The sequence below is a fragment of the Equus quagga genome, chromosome 1 (assembly GCF_021613505.1).
Source record: "Equus quagga isolate Etosha38 chromosome 1, UCLA_HA_Equagga_1.0, whole genome shotgun sequence".
Taxonomy (NCBI): domain Eukaryota; kingdom Metazoa; phylum Chordata; class Mammalia; order Perissodactyla; family Equidae; genus Equus; species Equus quagga.
The window spans coordinates 85,992,244-86,009,733 of NC_060267.1; the positions used below are offsets into that span (position 1 = coordinate 85,992,244).

General features: G+C 55.3%; 1 protein-coding gene across 2 annotated transcripts in view; it reads left to right on the plus strand.

Moving 5' to 3' along the window:
* The first annotated feature begins 42 nt into the window (after nt 1–42).
* Nucleotides 43–17,490, plus strand: part of NEK6 (NIMA related kinase 6) — an 84,842-nt gene continuing 67,394 nt past the window's right edge. The window contains exon 1 of one of the 2 annotated variants that reach the window (XM_046683762.1): nt 43–65. The gene's annotated coding sequence lies outside the window, so the exon portion shown is untranslated. Of the gene's footprint in view, nt 66–13,880; nt 14,090–17,490 lie in introns of those variants that run through there. The other variant, XM_046683754.1, reaches the window with a different exon arrangement.

Genomic DNA, 17,490 nt, shown 5'->3' on the forward strand with positions numbered 1-17,490 from the left:
GTGTGGGACCCGCCGCTCCGCCAGCCACCCGCCCGCCGGCCGCAGCCGAGCCCGCCCGCGCGCCGGTGAGTGCCTGGGGCCGGGACCCGCCGATCGGGCCGGCGCGGGCCGGGGAAGGGGCGGGGGCCGGGCCGCGGGGCCGTCACCCGCAGCAGGGCCCAGGGGGGCGCGTGCCCGCGCGCGCACCCGAGGCTCTGCGGGGGAGCGCGGGCGGGTGTGCACGCGTGAGGTCGGGGCGCGTGTGAACGTGCGAGTCTGAGGGTGTCCGCGGCCGTGCGTCCGAGCGTGCGTGGGCGGCGTGTCCTTCTGTCCCCGGGGCCGTGTTCGCAAGAGTGTGTGCGTGTGCACGGCGGCGTGTCGGGGTTGTGCTGTTTGGTGTGAATGAGTGTGGGGGAGTGGGCAGGGCTCCCACTTATCCATTTACTGAGTGTTTACTCTGTGCCGAGGAGCGTGCCAGGCGCTTCCCGTGTGTTCTGGTTTTTGTGACTCTGTGTGGATTCAGGGAGTATGTGCGTGCACACACGTGCGTGAGTGTTCCCAAGTGATTTGTGTGCACGTTTGTGAGCCTGTGAGGACAAAACTGTGCCTATGTGGATGTGAGCATGGAATTTGTGTCCAGGAGTGTGTGTGTGTGTTTATTATGGAGGCTGAGGACCCCCTTTGTGCCCACCGGGCCTGTTACCTGATGTGCCCACTCCTGGCCCCCATGCCAGGAGCCCATGGAAAGACGCAGGCCTGGGGTGGGCACCCAGTGGTTGCCAGGCCTTGTTTGGTGAATGAAGAGCCAGAGGTCAGAGCTGCAGAGCCCGGCTGGGCCTGGCAGGGGGCGTGGCCTCGGAGCCAGGCCTTGGCGGGGCCACTGGCAGGACCCTCCGTGGGGCTCCAGAGCGTGCAGACTGGGTGGGGGGCTGTGGTGGCCCTGGCACTGGAGGACTAGTGTTCAGCTTCCTGCATACTCTCTGGGTTCCCTGGCTTTGTTCTTGCCCCTCTGTGGCCCTGGTTCCCTGCGGGGCTGACCCTGGGGAGACCAGAGTCCAGGGTCACTTGTCTGTGGATCTGGGGATCTCTCTCTGCCTGCCTTACTAAGTAGATAGATACTCATCTGATTTATTTGTATCCAGCCTGGGCTTGAAGTGAGAGCCCCAAGACAATAATCGATTGATCACAGGAGACTTGGGACACTGTCTTCCAAAGTCTGTCCTTCCAGGTTTGACAGACAGGTTTTTTGGGGGACTTTGTGGATGTTGAAAATCTCTACAGTCGAAAGCCTTCATTGCTTTCGGGCAAACTTTAGAAAGTCTGGAGCTCCCTGGTTCTCTGAATGGTCAGAATTCAGCTTGCCTTTCCGAGGGGAAAATGTCGTCTTAGGAGTTCGGTGTCTGTGCAGGCGACCTCAGAGGCGCATTTAAAAACCCGTGGCGTTAATGGAAGAAGAATTTCATTGAAAGGGATGCAGAGCCGGCTGGAAGCGCCTGTTCCCAACGCAGCAGCTTAGCGACTGAACTTTGGACATCTTCTCTTAGCAAACAAAACCTGGAAGGAAACAAAAAAGACCCACATTCTTTTTCTTTTTTGTCCTAAAAAAATGAAAAAAACCCACACCTTTGGATTTGCTGGAAACGCTGCCTCCCCTCCCCCCACCAAGGCCAGGCCCTCCCTCAATCCCCCACCCCCAAATAAAATACGCCTGTGGGGAGCTAGGGTGAGTCACTCCCTGGCAGGGAGCCCCACGGGCAAACGTTTGGGAAGGTTCTTGCCTAACTTCCCAGAAGGAAAGCCCAGGATTTAAAATGGTCCCTGTGGTTTGTCAGCCCCTGCCGTCCCGTCTGCTTCGGAAATGACTAAAAAGTAGTTTCTATCTTGACAAAATAAAGTCTCAGACTTCAGCGGCGGCCCAGGTTGGTCTGTGTGTCGGGCCCATTCAGGTTTCAGGAAGCAGAGCTCCTGGCTTTGCCAGGTGGCACTTCTGGTGGCTCTGAGCAAGGAGGGAGCAGGGAGAGGGCAAGAGAAGCCACATTTATGGGGCACCCACTGTCTGCGGACATAATGGCTGCAGGAAGGTCGCCCTGTGGAGAATGGCTTCTGGTTTTATATGCACAAGGAACTGAGGCCCAGAGAGGCCCTTCCTGGGACCGCTGGGACGAGGTGGAAGCAGAATCCTGTCACCTGCCTGACTTCCCGCCTGTCCTCTTTCCAGTGCACCAGGAGCATGACGTCTGAAGGTGCACAGACTGGGTGTTGAGTGCTGTAACATACATCCATATGTTTAATTTTCACTGGGAGGTAGAGGGTTCTTGTCTCCATTTTCCAGACGAGAAAACTGAGGCTCCGAGGGATGAAACGATGTGCATAGTTTTATGAAAGTGGCACTACAACTAATGGCCACCATTTATTGACGGTGTAACATGTGCCAGGCATATGCGGTTGACCCTGGATTTGAACCCTGGTTTGACTGAGCAGAGCCCATAGTCTTCCCACTGAACCTGGAAAGTGACAGTCACTGTGTACGTGCGTCCGGCCCAGGGCTAAGGTCCAGGGTTGTTATCCTGATCTTACAGAGAGGAAGATGAAGACTCAGGGAGGTTGAGTAACTCGGGCAGCGTCATAAACTGACAAATGGCAGAGTCAGGACCCAAGCCCACATCTCTGATTCCAGAGCTGAAGTGCTTAAGCTAAAACCAGGTCTGTCTGGCTTTGTCCTGCTTTTCTCCTCTCGCGTGCTGAAAAGACAAGTGGATTAAGACACACCAGGTTCCCTTGGGGCTGGGATCCTTGCTGGGCTCCGGGCTTCGGGGAGATGTCTTCCTGAAGACTCTGCCCTCCCTCCTTGCCCACTCTTGGCCCTCGTCGCAGCTGACCAACGCCCGGGGCCAGAGCTGTCAGATAGGAAGGGCCCTAGTTCACATTTTTTCTTTCCTCTTGAAGTGCCAAAGATTGGTTTCAGAAGGGAAGTGTCAAAACAATTGTCAAAAAGAGAAGAATATTCCCTTCCTCTTCTTGGGCAGACCAAGTAAGGGAGTTCGAGAGTGGGGAGTGGAGGACCCTGGTGCCTCACTCGAGATTAAATACAGGTTGCCACCTCCAGGTTCATGTGGGGAGGAAGCAACCTGAGACACTGCCCTCAGGAAGAGCCAGCGTCCTGACCCCTGAGGATGGAGAGTTACTTCCACTGGCCCCACTCTCAATTCTGGATATCTGACAAAGGATCCTTTCTGCGTCGGCTTCTTGTCACTTGCCGTTTCAGTCCCATGCCTCTCTCTTCCTCGTTCATTTCCATTTATATCACGGTTTATACTACACCGTCCTTGGAAGGAATGCTGTGTGTGAGGACCTGTGCGGTTTGGGGTGTGTGGGGCCCTGCCAGTGTCCTTTAGGGTTGAGAGGAAAAGGTATTTCTCTTCCTTCCGAGTATGTTCTGCAAATTGATGAACATTTGCAAATTGCTTTGAGATGCGTTAATTTAAGGTGTGAAATAATAGATCTTGTGCGAAGTCTCAGCCACATTTCTGGCATTGATGGATTTCTCTCCCGTCTGGCCTGTGATTTGGGGAGGTAAAAATAGTCCTTGTTTCTACATTTTCATCTTTTTTTGCTGACATCATTCTTAGGAAGTGGTGGTACGCACATGCCACGGACCTTTCCTCGGCCATCACCTCAGATGGCAGCCAGAATACAGAGCTCTGGGGTGCAAGGGTGCTTCTGGAGTGGGGCATCATCCGGGGTGGTCTGGCACCCCCTAGGTGTGTGTGAAATTGCTTTAAGGGGCCGGTCCTGTGGCGCAGCAGTTAAGTGCGCACGTTCTGCTTCAGCAGCCTGGGGTTCGCCGGTTCGGATCCCGGGTGCGGACGTGGCACTGCTTGGCACGCCAGGCTGTGGTAGGAGTCCCACATATAAAGTAGAGGAAGATGGGCACGGATGTTAGCTCAGGGCCAGTCTTCCTCAGCAAAAAGAGGAGGATTGACAGCAGATGTTAGCTCAGGGCTAATCTTCCTCAAAAAAAAAAAAAAAGAAAAGAAAAAGAAATTGCTTTGAAATGAGTGGGTGGTAGATGCCAGGCTCAGCCAACGGCCCTCAGTGACTTTTTAGTATTTGACTATCTTCTCATTTCTGACTGTTGGATAGTGACAAGATGGCGTTTGGGGAAAATGTTAGTTTAAAAAGAAAAAGTCAGGCCAGCGGCTTCCCCCATTCCTGTCTGAGCTGGGTGGCATACACTCAGCCCCTACCTTTGGCCAAAACTGAGCCCAACGGCCTCCTCAGACTCGACTTCAGACGGGAGCTGACATTGGGGCAGATCCGTTGGTGGTGTCATTTCCTGTGACGTTCAGTTTGGGAACTTGAACTTGGAGTGTGGTCTAACATTTTGACATCTTTCCCTCTAACAAGACTTGCCTGTGTGGAAACAGACCCCCATCCACAGCCTCTGCCGTTGTCTCCAGTTCTGGATTTTTCCACAGACGGCTTCTCCGGTGGTCTGGTGGCAAAGGCCCGGTCTCTTAGCCAGGCCTTCTTGGCCTCCAACCAGCAGGATCACCGCACCCCAAGCCCGACTGGCCTCTGTAGCTGGGCTCTGTCTGGGGGGCGAGCGAGGGGCCAACGGAATTGAAAGGCCGTGCAGCCGGGATCTGAAATACATTCAGCTCCAGCGGCCTTGATCCGCGTGGAGCCATTCTTTCTTTCTCTTAGACATCTGCGTGGTGGTGACCTCATAGAAAAGAAAAAGGGGCTTTATGTAGGAATTCCATAGAGTGTGCAGGAATTCCGACAAGGCGGGGGAGAGGGAGGCTCCACCGAGAGCCAGCACGCCCTGCGTTTCCCCCAGTTGTTTAATCCGCACACTTCAGAATTAGGCTGGGGGAGGGGGCCAGGCTTGTCCCTAGTGAACGGGGAGCCATTTAAGGAGAATTTCCCATGGTCCCAGAGCCGTTGCCCGTTCTCACTGCAGGTGAGCAGCAGAGCTGGAGTTTGTCCAGGACCCCTTTCCCCAAGGCCCGCCTCTCTTGTTCCTTGTTGTCCCCAGAGTCTTTGAAACAGGGGTTTATGGGGAAAAGACTTGCAAAGGAACGGAGTTACCTTCCAAACGACCTTCCGCTCTGATCAGTCCAAGCTGCCGATGATGAATCCAGGAGGCTCCTGATCCGAAGAAGAGCCACGCACCCATTTTACAAAAGGGAAACTGAGGCCTGAAGAGGAGAAGGCACTCGCCCACAATCACGTTCAGAACATGAGTTTTGGCACCAAATGGAGGGAGGTGGGTGCCCCAGGCCTGCCACTTGTGAGCAAGTTGTTCGCCTCTCGGAACCTCAGTCTCCTCATCTGGAAAACAGGGACGATGTTACGACCTCTTGTATAGAACTAAAGGACACAATGCATATAACACCCAGCATGTGGGGAGCACCTCGAAAGTGCTCAGTGGTTACTCCCTGAGATGTAAGGAGAGACGGAGAAACTATTTAGTTACGAAGGACCTGCCCTGGGACACACGGCCAGAAGGTTGTCCCTTTGTCAAGAGCGTTTCAGTGCCCCTGCGTATTGAGGCCCTGAACCAGGCTGAAAGGGGTGTCACAGAAGACTTTTCTATGATCGTGACCCTCCAAATGGAGGGGGCAATTTGGACATTGGCAGCCATTTGCAGCAATGTGGAAAGAGGCAGGATTTAAATGTCGGGGTGGCCCTGGGCATCTCAGGAAAGTGTTTAGAAATCAGTATTTTGTGTTCCTCTCCACCCACCCCCTGCAAGGCGAGGAAAGTGGGCCTTAGAAGATTTGGGTGCATCCTCTTGGAGTTGGAGGGTCTCGGTGGGGTCGGGGGGCCCGGGCCATGTCAGGTGCAGTGTGTTATTAAGCGAGGCAGATGCTTTGTTAATTATTTACATGCCCTTGGCCCCATCGCAGCTCTGTGCTGACAGAACGGCTGTTACAGACCTGGGCCCGGGAACAGGTAGATCTTGGTTGAAAGTGAGCAGCGGCCCTTTCCCCACCGGGTCCTCATGGAGGGTCCCCACAGCGGGGCCTGAGGAAGCCTGTGTGGGTTTGGCGTCCCTCCTAAGCCATTTGGGGTTCCCTTGGGCTGGTTTTCCCTGAGGGAGAGGAGAGATCCTTGTCCCCTGGATGTGGCCATCCCTCTGGAGGCGGTGGCTTCACACCTGCAACCCTGCCACGGAGTGTGTGATGAGGGGACAGCATCCGCGGCTCTGGAGATCTTGGACCCAGCGCCCCTACTCCCCAGCAGCTGCCTGGCGCGAGGGCGGCACGTGGGCCCAGCCTCCACTCCTTCATCTGCAAAATGGGCCGCAAACCCCAGGCTCCAGCCCCTTGATTCTTGGGCTCCATTTGGAGGGTGATTTGCCTTAGAAATCCAACTTTAGGATTAGAAATCTCAAAAGGAAGGGGCCTGGGATCAGACGCTTCCCTAAGAGGCCACTACGGATGAGGGACGTGAGCTCCGCATGGCATGCACCTACCCCCGTCCTCAGGCCCAGCACTTCTCCTGTGGCCTGTTCTGCAGAAGGAGGTTTTGCACAGGAGTCATTCTAAGAAAAGGTTCTTAGGTAAAATATCCATAATCTATAAATCTATAGAGACGGAAAGCGGATTGGTGTTTCCCCGGGCTGGGGGGAGGGGAGAGTGGGGAGCCACTGCTTAAGGGGCACAGGGTTTCCTTTGGGTGATGAAAATGTTTGAGAACTGGTGGAGGGGATGGTTGCACGACATTGTGAATGTAGTCAGTGCCACCGAATTTTTCACTTTAAAACGGTTCATTTTATGGTAGGAGGACAAAAAGTTTATAAGAAAAGATTCTGATGCTTCACGATAAAAGGACGAAAGCCTCTTGTTTTACAGATGGGGAGACTGAGGCCCAGAGACGGACTGAGCAGCCTAAGGTCCCCATGCCGTCCGCCCCTGTTCGGTGGCTTCGGCTCTGATCCTGGTGCCTGGGGCTGGGCCGTGGGTGAAAAGTGTGACGCAGAAACACAGACCGTTCACCTTTGTGTGGGTTGAGTGGACTCTGTTTTGTTAGCCAGATAGTCCCGCCCTGGCTGGTATGTGGCCATCCGGTCACTCATTTGTTCAACAAACATGTCCCAACATTCTGGGTCACTGGTTATGCTGGGAGCTGGCACAGAGACCCGTTAAGGGCCCCGCCCTGCGGCCTCTCACCACCTGGCAGGGACAGAAGTTGTGTCACGACCTCCTTGTAGGGGCTTGTGAACAGGCCTCTTTTGGGTGTCCCTCACTGAGGAAGTGGGAGGGCTTCCAGAAGGGAGGGGCGCCTGAGCCGACGTGAGGGACACGTGAGGTTTGCCAGGAAGGCTGTTGGGAGCCCGGAGGCCTGGGGCGAAGGGCAGGTGGAGCACGGGGTGGGGCTGTGGGATGGATGGGGCGCAGGGAGCAGGACTGGGGGCCTGGGCTGTGGGCAGACCCCAAGCACTGTGAAGCCAGGAGCTTCCCGCCACTTGCTCAGCCTTTGAGCCCCTCAGTGGATCCTTTGTATCGGGTACTTACTGTGTGTTACACTCTATCTAACCCTTTGCGTGGATTAACTCCCTTCATCCTCCCAGCATTCTGTGATGAAGGTACCGTTATCCCATTTGACGGACAGGGAATCAGACATAGAGAATCCGGGATGTCTGGTGCCTAATTCCCATTAGCACCAGTGCTGTGAGGAACCCGCAGCCTTCCGGGTCTGGTTTGAAGGGTCGGAGGACAGAGGCTGCCATTTGGAAGTGCCTGTTATGTGGGCTGTGAGTTGGTGGCCACCCAGGGCCTGGGAGAGGGCCTCCTAGGCAGGTGGAGGGAACAGCAGGCACCAAGGGGCGAATGGTGGGAGGGGAGGCTGCTGAGAGCCGCCCAGATCTGGATGAGATCTGGTCTTTACTGCAAGAACAGTGGAGCCGGCTACGTCTGCAGCCTTGCCTCTCAACAGTCTCCCCGACACTGTCTCTGCTTCAGCCACGCAGCCTCCTCACCTTTCCTCAAACATGCCAAGCATACTCCTACCTCAGGGCCTTTGCGCTTGCTGTCCCATTTTCCTGAAGTCCTCCCCCTCCAATATTCCCATGACGTGCTTCTAGCCTTCATTTGGGACACAACAAAAGTCACTTCTCCACTAAAACGGACCCCATCATCCCCACCCTATCAAACTCAGTCCCTCGCCCCTTCCGTCTCCATTCCCTGGCCCGGCTTTATCAGGGCCCTACCCCTCCTTGACATCATGTGTTTGTTATCTGCCTCCGGACTGAACGTAAGATTGGGTCTGTGGACCACAGCTGTATCCTCAGTGCCCATCACCGGGCCTGGGATGTAGTTGGTGCTCAGTTAATATTTACTGAAGGAGTGGAAAGTTTTAAGTGGCCAAGTGGCAAGATCCTTGGAGGTTGTCTATATGGAGTTGCTGATCTGTTAGGCGACTTTGCCCCTTCTGGGCAGTGAAGGCCTGAGTCGTGCCTGACTGACCCTCCTCTGTGCAGAGAAGGTTTCTTAGAGAAAGGCTCAAATTATTCCCAGTAGGAGGAACCGACGCCCAGAAGGGCTGGTGCCTCCCACAGTTCCAGGGGCGCCTTCCTGTGCCCCTTTTCTGCAGAGGCGGCTCCAGATGTCTGTATGGGAGGGGCTTTGGGTTAGAATGGTTGGGTGCCATGTCTTAAAGCTACATTTTCTATCAAGCACATTTATTTTTTTTTAGAGGGCATATCTTTTGGGGGTGGCTTAGGGAAGGGGAGGGGTTAACCGTCCCAAGCCACCTCTGGGCACAGATGTTGCTGTGCAGCCAATGAGCAGGACCCCAGATTCCACCACCCCAACCCACAAAACCGGGCATCCCGGCTTGAAAGAAGAAACGATTCCCTAGCTGGCGTGGCCTTGGCGGGCCACCAGGGTGGGTGCCCAGATGGTGACACCGCTGGGTACCACATGGCAGACAGACAGGGAGTGGGGAGAGACAGCCCACCCCGGGCGTTTGGCGGGTCCAGTAGAGTCCAGCTGGATTCAGTTACACCAGGATCTCAAGTGCGGACTTGGCGTGCCTGACTCAGCCTGCGTGCATTTCCTTTGTTCGTTCCCCCAGGAATTTTACTGGCCTTTTGTGTTTGGTTTAAATGCCAGCCTCCTCAGCTAACCCGAGAGGAAACGAGGCCTGGATTTTTGTCTGTGTAGGGGCACAGGGTGGGGGCTGCCTGCTCTGGATGGTGACAGCACAGCATTTGGGAAATGTGCAAAAGAAATACTTTTACTCCGAGCTAACAACTTTCATTTGTGCATATTTTTATGATAGCCCAGGTTTTCAGACCTTGATCGTCTATATGTTAGGCACATGATGACCAGTTTCCAAACTCTCAAAAGGGCAGTGGTCTATAAAAGCGTTTTAGTGACATTTGGGGACAGGAAAGGCAGTTGGGAAGTTGCTGTTTGGGTCTCTGGTGTGTGTGAACTTCCTGGATGCTCAAATGGCTTAGGGGGCGGCATCTTTGAAATCGCATAGTGCCGAAAATTCCGGGACATATGGTCACTGTGATGTGGTAACGTTAGCAATCGAGATATTTAATTATCCAGAAAAACCCCTTTGCCTACCCACCACGGGTTACTGGAGAGCCTTTATTTCTTAAGAAGAGGGTCTTACACAGGGTAATTCGGACCAGCAGAGAGGGAATCATTCTCCCGCATTAAATTATTAGCTATTTAAGCGGTTTATCTGGTCACGCGTTTATTCCTTCAGTTGCCATTCATCTGGCAACCTTTGCTGGGTCCCACTCCGTGCCTGGCCTGGTGGTGGGCACTGGAGATAGAATGAGCAGAAGAACAAATATTACTGAATCCTGCTGGATGCCAGCCCATCAGGCAGTGCTATGGGCCACCCAGTGAGTTAATTCATTTCCCAGTGGATGTTTTTCTGAGCACCTACTATGTGCAGACCTGAGGAGATGCAGAAATGAAAACGACACATTGCCTCGTGCTTTGAGCGCTCGTCCCGTTCTGATGGGGTCTTTGGGTCCCAGCCTCTGCTTGCCGTGATAAACTCAGCCAGCCACCGTCCCCAGAATGAACCAGAAACAATCCAGATACCCCAGGAACCAACGTGAGAACAAGGCATCCCCTTCACACGTCCCGTCTCCATTCTGCGTCTTGCCACCACCCAGCATCTTGAGACAGAATGTGAGATCTTGTGGTTGGCTGAAGACGTAAATATTTTATGTCTCGATATTCTGAAAACGAAGCCCAAATGCGCAGAACTGCAGCAATCAGTGCTATAGATCATATGTTATAATAATCTGATGACATGTTGTTTAAATATTTATGGACTGATGCGACATGACAATGGGGGGAGAGAGCAGTCTCGGAGCAGAGTCGTGGCAGATGCTAGAACGGAGGGAGCAGATTTGCGTGATCCCAGGAAGCGCGGTGCGATGCTCGGGTTTCTGATTCCATGTTCTGTGGTTTCGTGACAGTAGCAGTGGCTGACATTTATTGAGTGCCTGCTGTGTGCGGTACCCTTCACTGATGTCATCACAGCACCCCCTCCAGGATGGGACTTTTATTTAACTCCACGTTACAGATGAGAAACTGAGGCCCAGGCCAGGTCAGATGGGCCCCAGATCCACAGCTGGGGGGTGGCTCAGGATCAAGTCCAGGTGGGCCCAGCTCTGCAGTCTGAGCTGTCACTCACTGTCTATTCTGCTCCATTGGTGACGCGTCAATCAGGAAAGCCCCCACCGCTGCCTGGTCGACCCCTTGCTCGGTCCTCACTGGACTTTCTAAGTTACAGAAAGGAAGGCCATGTCTGTGAGATGTCGCACAGGAATAGAAACCACAAGGAACAAATGTCTAACCCAGGAGGGGCAATTGTGCCATGGCAGAGTCACATAGCCCCGTGCCCTGCACGTGATAGGGACTCAGGAAATGGGGTTCCACCTTCCACCTTTCTTCTCCTCGTTGGTTTTGCAGTCATTAACGGAGTTCTCTGCAGACCGTCCCAGCGTTAGTGTCCTGTGCCCTAGCCCGTCCCTGCAGGGCCTACCTGCGCCGGCCAGGCTGGGGACACTCAGACACGATAGCCCCTTCAGTCTCCAACAGCCCCTCAAGGTCAGGGGGTCCCTACCTTCCAGAGGAGGGGCTCCTGCGCGTCTCCCGGAGCCGACTGCAATGTCCCTGCCTGAATGTGCCAGCTGGAGTAGCCACTGCTTCCATGCGCCCCCCCCCCCCCGTTGCCCCCCGTGCTCTGCTGGACCAGCTCCCTCCGCCTGACAGTGCTAATGTCAGCCCTGCCTGTTTTGTCACCACTCTGCGTCCTGGTTGTCGTCACATCCCCAGCACGGGAAACCAGGCCTGATCCGTGAGATGGCAATAAATGACCAGCCGTAGGTGTTCAAAGAAGAAGACCCGTGGGCAGGGGGTGGAGGCAGGGCCAGTTCTGAGAAGCTTCCCAGGCGGTGACCGACCGTCTCTGACCCAGCGGTGTCTTCTAGTTCTGCAGAGACAGGTCTAGGGGTGTCCCCGAGGGCCTGCAGGCCAGGAGAGGGGGTCAGAGAGTCATGCAAATGGAAGGCAGGCTGGCTACATAATTTGTGGGGCCCAGTGCAAAATGAAAATGCAGGTTTCCTCATTCAAAAAGCAAGAAAAAGCTTTTTCCTTCCCTTCACATTGTCTCTCTCCACCTGTCATGATGTTTTTTCTTAGCCATTTAATGCCACACTCCCTTGGGCACAGCGACACTCACAGGGCGAGTGCAGACCCTCGCAGGTGCCTGGGGTCCCACCCCATGGCTTGGTGTGCCTGTGCACCTGACCCCACCCTTCCCCACGCCTGCACCCAGGCTCCTGCCAAGAGTGGAGGGTGGCAGAGGTTACAGGGGTAGGGGTGGGGGAGGGGGCAGCTGAGAATCCGTCCTGGGGCAGGTGGGACCACAAGTGAGCTGAGGCTCCAGGCCCCGAGCACATGCACTGCTGTTCCATTGGACTTCACTGAGAAAACACAAGTTCAAAGATAAAGTGAAGACTTTCAAGACGGTGAACACAGAGCGTGAGACCCCAAGCACGGGGCTCCCTTCTGTGGGCAGGGCCAGATGCACCTGCCCTGGTCACTTGCATGTGAAGCTGGCCTGATGGGAGGGCTGAGCCTCCTCCCACCCACCCACACAGTTCAGAGCAAGGTTCCTGTTTCGGGTCTTGACACGGGTTGGGGCCAGATTTTATTTGAAGGAAAAGTTCTGCTGTGAGGGGCTGTCTGCAGACTGCTGGTCTGGGATGTGACTGCCGTTGGTTGGCCGGCTGGTCTCCGTCCTCACCCTGAGCCTCTCATGCTAAGGACACACTGTGGATATGGGCTGCCTTGGAAATGTTCTTTCTGATTCAGTCCCTCACATCACTGCCAGATGTTATTGCATTGATAAACCCATCCCCTCCGACTTCCTGTCCTTGAGTGACAAGGGTCAGAAATCAAATGACAAGGTTGCTGACCCACTGGCTCAGGAAGAATGCCAAACAGGTGGTGCCCTAGAGATCAGAGAGGGCGGGGAGCTCAGATTCCAGCAGCCACCCACGCTGTTCCCAGCCCTGAAGTTGGGGGACCTGGCAGCCACAGGATGTGGGGGCCTGGCCACTCTTGAAAATGTGAATGAGGAAGGTTCAAGAAAGTTCACTAAAGCTCAGTAGCTACGGTGCACCAGCGATCTGGCCAAGTGCTTTATCTGTGTTGCCTTAGTTAATCCTCGTGACAACTTTGGGCTGACCCCGTTTTTCAGATGAGGATAACTGAGGTTCAGAGAATGAAGCCACCGGTCCAAAGCCATAAGCCACAATGTTTGAAAGCAGATTTGAACCCAGGCCCAGCTGACCCCCGGAGCCAGTGGTCTTTGTACAGTTCCAGGCATGGCTGGCTGGCCAGGGTCACTGCTTGGCTGAGCCTTCTGTCCCCACTGTCTACTGCTGCGTGTGCATGGGGATGGGACAGGAGCCAGACCTCTGCCGCTGCTGCCCGTCGGCTCCTGCCTCTGAGCAGTCACCCTTCTTGGCTGGGAGCAGGTCCCAAGGCTCCAGCACCAGCTTTTCTCCTCCAAGATCCAGGCAGCCCTGGGGCCGCTCTTAGGCCCAGAGATGGAGGAGGGAGGCGGTGGGGTGGGACAAATCTGGATGCAAGTCACATCTCTATCTTTGGCTCACCTGGGCTTGTCGCTTCCCACTGGGGACCCCGGTTTTCTCACTTTAAAGTGATGGGTCATAAAAGCAGTTCCTGTCTCCGGGGGAGTTCTCCTGATCCAGCAGGTAAGCACGTCCGTAACGGGCACTCAGAGATCGGCAGCCGTTACTTATTGATAATAAATGACACAGTGTGGCGTGAGGATGGCAGCTTCGTGGCACCTGTGATGCTCAGGAGCACCTCCCTGCATGGGGACTCATTGGAAATCACTCAGCCCAGAGCCGTGCTCCCCAAAGAATTCACCCCTTTCTTGCTTTGTTCGGTCGTTCGTTGATCCGACAGAGCTTGGCGCTGTCCTCAGATGTGTAATGAACAGCAGAGACAAAATGGAGGTGGCATTCGGGTTGGGGAGAGTGCTCATGAACAGGAGGTGAGTGAAGTGTGGTCGGTGTTACTGGGCTGGGTGATGGAGAAGATGAATAGGGCTGTGCCGTGGGAGGGCATGGGTGCCCTGGCTGCCTGTAGATCGATGCTCCCCACAGTCTCTTCCTTCTCTTGAAAGGCAGTCACTACAGTTTAGCGTGCCGCCTGTGGTTCAAGGTCTCTGCTCTCCCAGGGGCCCAGGGTGGCCTCGTCAGGCTTGCCCATTTTACAGACAGGAAAGGGAGGCTGGGTGAAGCAGGGTCGTTTGCTGAAGGGCGTACAGTAGATCTTTGACTGAGGTAGGATTTGAACCCAGGCCTCTGACTCCCAGAGCACACACCCTCAACCGCTTTGTTCTAGTGTGAATGGATGTTTTTGTTTTTCCAGGCAGCAAAAAAGCCACAGGTTGTGCTCAAAGTGCTCAGCAAGCACCTACTGTGTGTCAGAACAGTGCTGGGTGCTGCAGGAGGGTGTGGCCAAGAACAACAGAAAGACCACTGGGGCTCAGATTGGCCTGAGACGTGACCATTTTCCAGGTGAGCCAGGATTGCTCTCCAGAGCTGCGAGGTGGGTGGGGTTAGCCCGGTGTTAGGGATGAGGAGGCTGAGGCCCAGAGAGATTCCTCAGGCTGGCCAGGGTCACACAGCCCCAGACAGCCTGACTCCATGTCCACTTGCCCTGCCTGTCATTGTCGTTTGGCTTCTGGACCAAGTAGAGCTCAAAGCACAGTTCAGCAGCTTGATCCCGAATTGGAGGGTGGGACGAGCCATTTGCGTAATTGTGGAAGTGGACGCGCATTCCATGGTGAGATTGCTTTCGAGATGCCGCTGATTCTCAGGGCAGGAGAAGACTGCAGAGATGACAGCGTGTGATGAGGGCCTGTGGGTGTGGGACCGGGGAGGGGGGCCGTGTCAGGGGTGCCTCCTGGGACTGACTGAGAGCCATAGGGTTTTACGGCATCTGAGAAAGAAGAGCCTTTTAAAAGAAAACGTTTCTAAAGCTGTCCCATCCCACCATGGGCAAACAGTCTTTAAACACCACAGAAACAGCCACGTTCTGTGGTCACAAGATGGGGCGCTGGCATCCGGGCCCATTTATTTAGAGCCGGAGTCCTCGAGGCTAAAGACTCGCGCCCTGACATGCTTGCCGCTTCGCTCCAGCAGGGGAGCGTAATCTTCAGGGTTTGCTTCCCATTTACGGGTTTTGTTGTTGTTGTGATTTGTAAAATGAGGCTTCTGCGGCAAAAGCAGGTTTTAGCGAGTGCAGCAGCTCTTTCAAACCCTAATAAGGCCCCAAAGGAGGGTGGTTCCGGCAACCCCCCCCCCCTCCACCGGCCCCCCGGGGCAGCCCGATGCTGGCTCGCCTTGCTCTCCATGGGCACCAGGCACCGTGGACCATCCGTCTTGCTTCCCATTAACGGAATTACCGCCATCACTTCTGCAGGACGGGATGGGCCCTTTGGAACTGCCTTGGGGACAGAGGCAGGAGCCGCGGCCGAGCATTTTTGCTTAGAGGGGAAAGGAGAGAAAAAGAGGGAGAGAGAGAGAAGCCGAACTCTTAAAAGGGATGGTTCTTTGGGTCTTGGGAGCCAGGCCCGAGGAGGAAGGGGGCAGCAGGTCATGTCCTGTCCTGCTTCCTGCTGGCATCCTTGAGAGCCATACAGGGACGCCTCTTGGAGGAGAGTGGACAGGGCGTGTGATGGCCCCAGGACTGGACGCCTGTGCAAAGGACTTGTGACCCATGTGGCGTGGCAGAGCATGGAGAGGCCCCTTCAGTTCAGAGGAAGGGAGGGAGGGGGACCCAGCATTTATGGGGCGCTCCCATATCCCCAGGACGGTGCCGGCCACTTTGGGTATGTCTCAGGGAGTGGGTGTCGTTGGCTCCGTTGAAAGAGCAGAACCCAGAGAGTCCAAGAAGCTTGCTTCGGATCACAAAGCCCCAAGTGGTAGGTCTGGGGTTTGTCCGTGTTCCTGGCTGCCCCCTGGAGAACAGCAGTGCCCCTCCTCGAGGCACAGGAAGTGGCAGAGCTCAGCCTCGAAGTCCAGAGGCCTGTCACCAGCCCCTGCTTCACCCCCTGATTCCCAGGGAGTGAGCCGACGTCTGGGGTCTTTGCTGTTTCACAATGATGCTGGCAGAAGGCAGTGCTGGCCCCTCTCTGGCTGTGTGATGGTGAGATGCCAGGCATCTGGGCCCCTGAGAATGGAGGAAGGAAGTGGAGAAGGACCTTCTCTACTCACTCTGCCTACTGTCCTAGCAGATATGGAGCAGATATGGCAATAATTGTCCCCTCGGGGGCCAGCTCTGATAGATTGGTAATGGCTGCCTGAGGGGTCATGTGGAGAAGGCTTTGGGATTGATTAGCAATGTCTGCTCTCTGCACAGGAATGAGGAGAGGAGGTATGAGAGGGACCTTAACCTTTAACCTGAGCTCTGACCCCAGGGGGACCCCTCACGCTTTGTTCTCATTATTAGTTAGTTGTGTGCCATACTGCACTGTGAACCACGGGCCTGGCACACGGAGGGAATTCCACAGATGCCAGAGGAAGAAGGATTGATGAAGCCTCTGCAGTCCCTGGAAGAGGGGTCAGTTGGGATTCTCTTACTGTGAAGGTTTTCAGAAACACGTTTTTTAAACTTCTAGGGATGAGATTTAAGTGCCCACGTATTTAAACCGGGGCCCTCCCCTCACCGTGACTGATTTGCTGGCTGTCTTGGAGTAAATAACTGAACCTCTCTGAGCCTCAGTTTCCTCATCTTTGACATGAAGGTCATTCTTCCCTCATGGACTGTGGGGGGGTGATGGAGGGGGTAGCAGTCATGGTGCCCATAGGTAAAAGGATTGGCATTTAGAAATGTCACTCCAGTTGCCTCCCTCCACCTGCTGCCGACACCTGCCAGGCCTCGTCCCTCTGCTGTGCTCAGCTCCCGGCTCTCTTGGCCTATAATGCCTTTCTCCTTGTTCGCCAACATCACCACCTCCGGGGAGTCTCCTCTGACCTCAGGACGCTGCTGAGGGACCTTTGCTCTGAGCCCCACGGCCCCTGGGCTTCCCTCCCTTGGCATGTCTCCTGTCCTGTGAGGCCCACTGATGGGTCAGCCCCTCCAGGGCTGGGGAAGGCCCGCTTCCCTCTCTGGTCCCAATGTGCAGCCCAGGGCCTGGCCCAGCAAAGGCCTCGGTGACAGGAATGAGGGGAAGGGGGTGATGCACCCCCGATGGCTCTTTAGGCCTTGTTTCCATGGGGACAGTTGGGATGAGGAGACTCAGATGCCCAGGCCTCCGTTGGGGGCAAATGGTTGGGTTGGGGGGATGGAGCCTGCCCCGGGGGGCAGAGATGCTGTGACTCACACGGCCTGCGGCTGCCCCAGGTTATCCTTTAAAGAAGGGTTTGATCCTCTGGATGAGGACCCCGTGGTCCTGTGATGATCCAGGGTTGGATGCTGTGGGCGATGGGCGTTCGGAAGAGTTTCGAGCGAGGAGCACGTGTGTGTTCTGCTTGAGGGGTGGGGGGCTGGGAGGGCGCTGCAGACGTGAGGATGGAGGAGAGGAGATGGGGGCTGCCTGGGGTGAGTGGGGGAGAGTTGGGCAGCCTGGAGCAGAGGTGAGGAGCGGCCCGGTGTCAGCAGTCCGGGCTCCCACCTGGAGACCACTGTGTCACGGGATGAAGTCAGGGCTGCAGGTGAGGGAGAATGTTCTGCTGTGGTTTAAACCGCTTCGGGATCGCGGGAGTGGTTTCCTGCTGGGCCCAGCCTCAGTGTCCTCATCGGTAAGGGAGGGACGAGGAGCTCTTTGCCCTTCGACTCTCCTCAGCTGGCCCTTGATACCCGGATTTGGGGTGGGGGTGGGGATGAGGTGAGGCCAGGGCCCACAGAAGCCCTGGGGTTAGCCTAAGAGTGAGAAGGGAAAACCAGAAAAATCACAAAGCAATAATGAATTCCT